Source organism: Desmodus rotundus, chromosome 6 (assembly GCF_022682495.2).
Source record: "Desmodus rotundus isolate HL8 chromosome 6, HLdesRot8A.1, whole genome shotgun sequence".
Taxonomy (NCBI): Eukaryota; Metazoa; Chordata; class Mammalia; order Chiroptera; family Phyllostomidae; genus Desmodus; species Desmodus rotundus.
Window position 1 is genome coordinate 71,805,137 of NC_071392.1, and position 9,200 is coordinate 71,814,336.

At 40.8% G+C, this 9,200-nt stretch overlaps 1 pseudogene; it reads right to left on the bottom strand.

The window, feature by feature from the left end:
• Positions 1–384: 384 nt before the first annotated feature.
• On the bottom strand, positions 385–996 carry LOC139441018 (ferritin light chain pseudogene; annotated as a pseudogene).
• Between the last annotated feature and the right edge of the window lie 8,204 nt (positions 997–9,200).

The following is a 9,200-nucleotide window of genomic DNA, read 5'->3' on the forward strand; positions in this document are numbered from 1 at the left end:
TTTTGTTACCAAAGTATAATAGTATATAATCCTTTATGGGGGTGTCCTATGTGCCAAGTTCTAAGTGTTTTACATATCTTATTTCATTGAATACATCTTGCATCCCCTCCATGGTTCTCTGAGGACTCTGAATATTCTCAATTTTCAGGAGAGGTTAACAACTTGCTTGACGTCAAACAAGTAGTTTGGACTGCAGACAGGTCGAAGCCATGCATTTTTTCTTTTTTAAATGCCGCATAATGCTTTATTGTTTCTAAATTGTCCACAGCATGGGAGAGGGTGGTTAAAAGGATGCTTAGTGGTAGCAGGGAAAGGGTTAAGCAGAAGTCAGACACCAGGGGGGTGCAGAGGAGTCCTTCCAAGGTCTCTGGGCTCTAAAGGCTCCTAGTCATTTTAGAGGGTGAGCTTGTCAGATACTTGCCCAGCCCTGCCCAGGGGGCTGGCCAGCCTGCAGAAGTTAACCAGGTGGTCACTTGTTTTCTTGATGAATTTCACTTCTTCATCCAGAAGTGGTTCTCCAGGTCAGAGAAATGAGGGTCTGTGTGGGCAGAACCCAGGGCCAGCAGGTCCAAAGGGCTTGGGTCAGGTTCTTCTCCAGGACCTGGGTGGCCTCCCTGGCATCCTGAGGTCTAACCCACTCATCTTGGACGGCTTCTGCACGTCCTGTAAGAGGGAATAGCCGCCAGGCTGGTTTTGCGTCTTCAAGAGACACTGGGCACCTTCACATTTCTCTTGGAAGAAGTGCCGCATGCTCTCCAGAGCCACATTGTCAGGGTGGAAACAATTGTAGAAGCCCTGGGAGAGGTGGGTGTAGGAGGCCCGCTGATGCAGGCTGACCAGGCGGTTGACAGTGGCCTCCACCTCAGTGGAATAATTCAGATGAATTTGGAAGCTCACGGTTCTCCAGCAATAAGGATTTAAGCTCGAAAATCCATGTTGGCTGGTCTTAGGGCTGAGGATGGCTTGAGATGTTTCCAAAGGTGGCCACTGGAAAAGAAGTCAGAGGGTGCTCGGGGGCTGGAAGAAGGGGCAGTTCTGGGTCTGTTCCATCCAAACACTGTTGAAGCAAGAGGCTGATCAAGGGTCTGCCACAGGCACTGCTGATTCCGTGCAGTCTTGACCAAGAGCCCAGAGGGATGCCCCAGCATCTCATGCTTTAAAGCTCCCTCCCCAGGTGATTATACTATGAAGCCAGGGTTTAAGAATCATTGTCTGCTTCAGATTCTAGATTAAGGCACTTCAGTTCAAATGGGCCAGGCAGGTGAAATTCATGAAGCAGGCAGATACAGTCCCCACACTTTGAACAGTTTCTAAAATAAGGGTTCTGAATCTTTTAGCTAAAAGGAGTCATCAGGGGAGATTACTAAAAATGCAAATTACTGAGCCTGAGCTCCACGCATGCACTGTTCAATCTGCATCAAAAATTCCCAGGTTTTATTTTTAAGTGCAAATTTCTGGGTCCTGGAAATCATTTTAAGGGCTAATATCACTTCAGGTGCTCTAAAGTCACTTAATTAGGTACTAATACCTTATTATTAGGTACTAATAAATTCTAGAATTCTCAGATTTTGAGGCTGGACTCTTAAATATTTTATTCATTCCAGAGATATTACTGAGCACCTATTATATGCCAGGAATTCAGGCACTAGGTAAACAGCAGTAATCAAATCAAACTCCCTGCCTCTAAGGAGCTCATGCTCTGTTGGAGGAGGAAACATACTATGAACATATAGGTCAGGTGGGTAAGTGCAAGGGAGGAAATATGTCAGGGGTCAGGCACAACAAAGTGTGATGGGGTAGACTGGTTTTTTAAATATGGTCAGGGGTGGCCCTTTTGATGGTGACTTTGGTACAGAGGATGTGAGGGAGTGAGCCCAGGAACTTGGAAGAGCTCAACCAAAGTAACATCAAGTACAAAGTCCTTGCAGGGAGAGTTTGCCTGCAAGGCTGAAAAAGCAAGGACACCAGTGTGTGGAGAGGAGTGAGAGGACGAAAGTGATAGTAACGGAAGTCAGAGAGGCAGTAAAGAAACCAATCACATCGGGTAGTGAAGGCCACGGTCTCATTCTGTGTGACATTAGAAAACATTGGAAAATGGCAGTATCTGTTGTACCCTTGCATGGATCAGCCTGGCTGTTGTACGGAGGACATACTGTGTGGGGCAACTGTGGAAGCAGGAAGGTCAGTTAGAGAGCTGCAGTTCTTCTGGTCCTGGCAGAAGTTGGCAGTGAGGCCAGCACAGTAGCAGAGGGGTGGTAAGAAGCAGGCCAATTCTGGGAATATTTTAAAGAGCAAGCCATAAAGATTTCTCAACTGGGCTGTGAATGAAGGGAATGAAGGATGACAGGATCTAATGTTAGGGCATTCAGAGTTTAGCCAGTCTGGTGTCAGTAAAATGCTCTCCCAGCAAAGTCCCAGGTGGGCACTGGCGTGAACCTTGTTTACTTAGGATAGAGCAACACCTTCCCTGGAGCACTGATCTCCCAAATGACTGTGACTCATTAAAACCCTCTTCCTGCCCGACCGGAGACACTGAATCCAAGGCACTTTTTATTTCATTACCTGTACTAGAAAAGGTAAGAAGAGTTCATTTTCTCAGTGATATTTATATCATAGGGAATTGACTTTTTAATTTGCTCCTGTTGTAATTCACTAAGGCTTTTCTAATAATTCTTGCATATGCTTTAATCATTAATAAAACCAAAACAAAAAAAGTACTTCAAATAAGAGTCAAAGGTGGACAGCCAACTGAACATTCCCGTGCTCCGTTTCCTCCACCTTCTGATCTTCTCTCTCACCATTCTGGATCAAGTTTTTGCATTTTCACATAACTATTACTAATCACAAAAATCACTGTTATTTAGTGTGCTTAATCTAAAAATTCACATTGTTACTCCTTATTGAGATAAAATGTTTTTATCTTCTAATAACATAACTTTTATTTAATAAAAGTAATGTAACCTCTTGCATTTTCATGTATAATGCTTCATTCAAAGTCTGTAGCATCCCATAGGCTACAAATATTGACTTGTTTTAACACTCCTTTTGATTTTTTAAATTTGTCTCCTGTCTTCTTGCCCTATTTCTAAAGGTTGTGTCTTATGTGTCTTTTATTGTAAACACCAAATTCTTTTCTGGAGAGACGCTGATGAATAATGAATGCAAATGTATTAGTAAACTTCTAAATACCTATTTTGTACTCTGTATTCTTTATCTTAACCTCCATTTAAGCTTTGATCATTGTACAGAAATATTTGTCAATTATTTCAGTATTTAAGAACAAGTTTATCATTCTAGAACCTTATCTAATGGAGAATAAAATTAGCACACAGAATTTCCTATCCAATCAGATGAAACCACAAGCATGCCTATCTACTACAAGCTATGTTTGTACCTGACTCCGCAAGTTAATAACTTAGACTTTTTAAAATGTGTTACCTTTTCTATGTACTGTTATAGAAGCTTGGGACAGAAAGTCATATAAGATGCTGTTAAACTAGGCAAAAGATTTTAAATTTTAGAAAGACTTTACCCTACAATAGAGGACAAATGTCAGCTGAGGAACAGTTCTATGAAATGACAAATTGGCTTTATCTGGGAGTTCATATTTCAAAAAGGAAAATCATTCTAAGGGTACAGAAAAAAGGGATACATTTGAACTTTAAGATTATACATGTAAAGTTACTTGTTTAGAAAATGCAACACTTGATGGAGTATTTTATGAATAGATGATAAAAATATTTTCAATAAACACGTACTCCAAATCATCAAGATATTATGAATAGATGAAGTAAAACTTTTCACACAAGTTAAAAATGTCTTTTTTTGGCTGTTGTGGATTAGGCTGTCAAGTAAACTACAATACAGTATCCTGCAAAGTGAACGCAAAGCAGGGAATAAAAGCAAGCAACACACACACACACACACGCACTACCAATGTGCCCTTGTGGCCTAGATTTCAAGGGGAAAAAACAGAAATTCATTAAGACATTGCCATCATCTAAAAATAGCGGAGGAGTTTCTGAACTACCCATATTACACCAACGGGCTCATCTGAGAGCTCCCATATACATTGATGCATTATCCTTATCATGTAATTGATGCCTAACACTTCTCAACCCATCAAATGCAGTTCTGAATGGACAGGACATTAATCTCCATGTAAGATGATCATCACTTTGAAACCTGAAGTGATCTCAAATTTCCTAACAGCTTAAATGACAATACTGCAGGGAAAAATAATACATGGTGTACTGATTCATTTCCTGACTGCCAAAAGAAGATCGTATCTCACATAACTGAACACGCTGGTGAGCTCCTGCTTAGTGAGTTCCGATGCTATTTCCAAGTACCAGAGGGAGGAGATCATCATGTCCAGATTTCACTAGCTGACTAGTTCTCTGCTTTCCAGGAGTAGCACGAGGCTTAGACACTATCCAGAGATCCTGAGGGGACTGCATGGGAATATTTTTATTTCCCTTAAACTGATGTTCTAGTAATTTCCATGTGACATCGTCACCTTCACAGAGCATGAATTTCATGGTGAAAAGTACTACAGAGGGCATTTTCCCTTCTTACAGTGACATAATTCTTTTCACAGTGAGTTCTTTAAAGTATGAAAGAGTATTTCAAGATAACTATGTCATGGCAGATTTTTAATCTGTATTAGGAAGTTTGGACAGGCTGTCAAAATTCTCATCACCTGAAAACCTCAGAAAATATTGTGAAATCTAGATCCCAGGGGCTCCAGATTTATTTAAAGGGAAAATAACACCAGATAAAATACAGACTAAAATAATAATAATAATATAGTATTACAAGTAACTATAAGGTACTAACGTTAACAAAAGAGGTAACAGGAATAAATTCTTACAAAAATGTATTGGCACAGTAAGAAATAGAACACTTAAATAAAGGAAAATAAAACCATGAGGAGTTCTGGCCAAGATGGAGGCATAGGTAGATATACTTCACCTCTTCACACAACCAAAGGAAAGAAACCAATTTAAAAACAACACCCCCCTCCCACCCCAGAATGGCCAGAAAATTGAACTGTATGGATGCCCGACAACCAAGGAGTTACAGAAGAAACATTCATCCAGACTGGTAGGAGGGGTGGAGGCGGGCAGCCAGGGCAGAGAGGATGCACAGCAAGGCAGCGGCTGGCAGGCCAGGTGGTCCCACATTTGCATGTGGGTAAACTGGGAGGAACAACAGGGAAGTGAGACAGACCATGCAACCCAGGGTTCCAGCGTGGGGAAAAGGAAGCCTCAGAACCCTTGGCTACAAAAACCTCTGGGGGTTATGGTGGCAGGAGAGACTGCCAGTCTCTTCAAGCTGGGTGAAGAGCAAGTGGCATTGTTCCTGCTCTGACCCTGCCCCCACATATAGTACCACAACGCAACAAACTGGGTTTCCCCACCCTGGGGAATATCTAAGGCTCTGCCCCTCACTATGTGACAGGTGTGCCGAGATAAAGAAATATGGCATAAATGAAAGAATAGACCAAAACTCCAGAAAAAGAGCTAAGCAATGAAGAGACAGCCAACCTATTGGATGCAGAGTTCAAAACACTGGTAATCAGGATGCTCACAGAAATGATTGAGTATGGCTGCAAAATAAAGGAAGAAGTGAAGGCTATACAAAGTGAAATAAAGAAAAACATACAGGGAATCAGCAGTGAAGGGAAGGAAACTGAGACTCAAATCAACGATTAGGAACAGAAGGAAGAAATAAACATTCAACCAGAACAGAATGAAAAAACAAGAATTCAAAAAAATAAGGACAGGCTTAGGAACCTCTGAAACAACTTTAAACATTCCAACATTAGAATCATAGAGATGCCAGGAGGAGAAGAAGAGCAAGAAATTGAAAACTTTTTTGAAAACCAAAAGGAGAACTTCCCCAATATGGCAAAGGAAATAAGACTTTCAGGAAGTCCAGGAAGCTCAGAGAATCCCAAAGAAGTTGGACCCAAGGAAGCAAACACCAAGGCACATAATAATTAAGTTGCCCAGGATTAAAGATAAGGAATCTTAAAAACAGCAATAGAAAAGCAGAGAGTTACCTACAAAGGAGTCCCCATAAGACTTTCAGCTGATTTCTCAAAAGAAAACTTGTAGGCAAGAAGGGGCTGGGAAGCAGTATTCAAAGTCATGAAAAGCAAGGACCTACATCCAAGATTACTGTATCCAGCAAAGCTATGATTTAGAATGGAAGGTCAGATAAAGTGATTCCCAGATAAGGTCCAGTTAAAGGAGTTCATCACCACCAGCCCTTATTATATGAAATGTTTAAGGGACTTATTTAAGAAAAAGATAAAAAATATGAACAGTGAAATGACAACAAACTCACAACTATCAACTACTGGACCTACCCCCCCCCTCCAAAAAAAAAAAACGAACTAAGCAAACAACTATTCAGGAGCAGAATCACAGAAATGGACATAACATGGAGGAAGATCAGTGGGGAGGGAGAGAGGGGAGAAAGGGGGAAAAGGTACAGGGTATAAGAAGCATAATTGGTAGGTACAAAATGAGGAATGGAGAAGTGAACTTATATGTATGATCCATAGACATGAACTAAGGAGTGGGGAATACAGCAGAGAGGCGGTCTCAGGTGGAGAGGCAAAAAGGGGAAAAAAAGAATGGGACAACTGTAATAGCATAATCAATAAAATATACTTTAAAAAAGTACAAAAATAGAAAGTGAAATAGAATCCCTCACTAAAAACTTCCTTATGCTGTGTAATTACAAACAAGTTTCTCCATCCGTTTATTGACATTAAAAAATGCCAATTCTATAAAGTGAAAAAAGCAAGTTGCAGAAATATATTTATAGACTGATGTTTTTGAAGTATATAAACACATATATTTACATGTCTGTAAGAAAACAGTTGAGAAAACTATTTGTAGTACGATGCTATTTTTAAAACCTTTTTTTTTTATAGTGACATACTAGACACCAGACTGTGAAACGTACTTTCTCCTCTGGGGTGCTACTTAGAAACAGTAATGAATTCAACTTTACATAGTTTACGCTGTTTCAAATTCTTGGAAGTCCATGATACTTTTATTAGAATGGGGACAGACTCATAGATGGAGAGTAGGATGGCAGCTGAGGGTGGTTGGTTAGGAGTGGAGGGATTGAGACAAAAGGACAAAGACCTCATGGACGTGGACATCAATGTGGTGACTGCTGGGGGTGGACGGGGGGGGGGAGTTTAAGGGGATTAAAAGTTAATGGAAAAAAACACAATAAAGATTAAAATAAATACAAAAAAGAGAAATTTTTTTTAAAAAAACAGTCAAAATTGGTGGATTTTTGTACAGCCATTTTAATATTGAAGATGGGAGAAAAATAAGCAACATTTTCAGCATAGTATGCTTTATTATTTCAAGAAAGGTAAAAACACAACTGAAATTAAAAAAAAAAAGATTTAAAAAGATCTGTGGAGTGTATGGAGAAGGTGCTGTGACTGATCAAATGTGTCAAAAGTGGTTCGGAAATTTTCATGCTGGAAATTTCTCACTAGACAATGCTCCATGGTTGGGCAGACCAGTTGAAGTTGGAATCAATCAAATTGAGACATGAATTGAGAACAATCAATGTTATATCACTCGGGGGAGAGCCGACATACTCTAGATTTCCAAATCAATAAAGTTATTGGTGAAAATGAAAAAGTATTCTGTATAAAAGAAAATTTTAATGAAATGCATGGTCAAATTCAAGCCACTGAAATAATCAGAAGAATCTAGCTTTCCCCATATACCAAGGAAAGCTTACAGAAAGTGTAGAAGAGAATTGGTTGGCCTGAGTCACAAGTAGTGACAAAGTCATGCCCTGACTTTGGCAACAGAATGGCAGTCAGCTGGGAAGTGAGCTGGGCGGAGATTATCGCCCGTTTCTGTGACCTGCACGTAGTTACAACACAGGATCCGCACTGATTTGCACACTGGGCAGCCAGTGAGTGCCCTACTGTGTGAAGGCTGCTTTCCCAGGTGGACAGGGATGTATTCAACTTCTTCAATTCCATCAACACCAGTCTATGTTCACTTAGAAACAACCCCCAACATACACCATGCCCAGCAGTAGAAAATAAAAAACGGGGAATGGCGCACTGCACCTGGGCACGTAGAGTTCCCTCTGAAAAAGCAGTGTGATGAGGGCAGCCACAGAAAGAGCCTGCCAGCGGTGCAGACTTCATCACCAGGTGGACACAGACACATGTGCCTTCTACATAAAGAACAGTGCAGGCGGTTACAGAACAACGCAGGAGTGTCTAAAACAGGGGGTGCTGCAGGGACTGGAAACCGAGGAAGAGGCTTTACAAACACTACTTTCTTCAATCAGGTAGTGGAGATATGACAGACTACAGTATTCACGTGGACAACAGAGGGAACAGAGCTCGAATCTGGGCACAGTAAACTACCATCGAGTTGCTGCTTCAGAAACAGGATTCTATTACTCTGGGGTCCTGGTGAGGGCAAGGCGCATACACCACCAGTGAGTAAACACTAGTGTTGATGTAACTCATCTTGTTCAAAACTGAAGTTAAAAAACAAAACAAATGATGACAATGTGGGGGTTTACAGAAAAAGGGGAACAAAAGAGAAGTAGCCTATCATCATGAAGATTCACACGAAGAGCTTCCCTTTACTACTCTGGACTCAGCACAGCCTGACGCTGTGAGTCTGCTGTCCCGTGTGGCCCCTGCTCTTCTAGACTGGGCGCTTCCTGAGGAAGAGAAAATGTCTCTCCTCTTGGTGATCCAAGCATAACAGCAATGCTGAAACATATCTGTTCTATTTCAGGTTTTTAAAAGATTTCCTTGAATATGTTTTGAACCAAGACTTTAAATCCCCAAAACATCAGCATCAGTCTTTTCTCATTATCTCAAACGAGGTGATAATTCAGTGATGGGGAGGGGGGTAGTTCGATCTGGAAATATGCTAACATACTTAGGAACTAGAACTTAAGATTTATTACAAGCAGAGGAAATCAGACATTCAATTCTTTTTACCATCAAGCTGTTAAAAGCCTTTTGGTTAGTATAAGAAAACACATGAATGACTCTTACTTCCAATGTTACTTCAGATATTTAAGGCAGGACTCATTTGCAGAAAGCCACATGCTCACTTTGGCTCCAGAATCCTGCAGTGGTGAAGAGTGGAATCTCTGAACAGAGAGTGCCGCCTAGT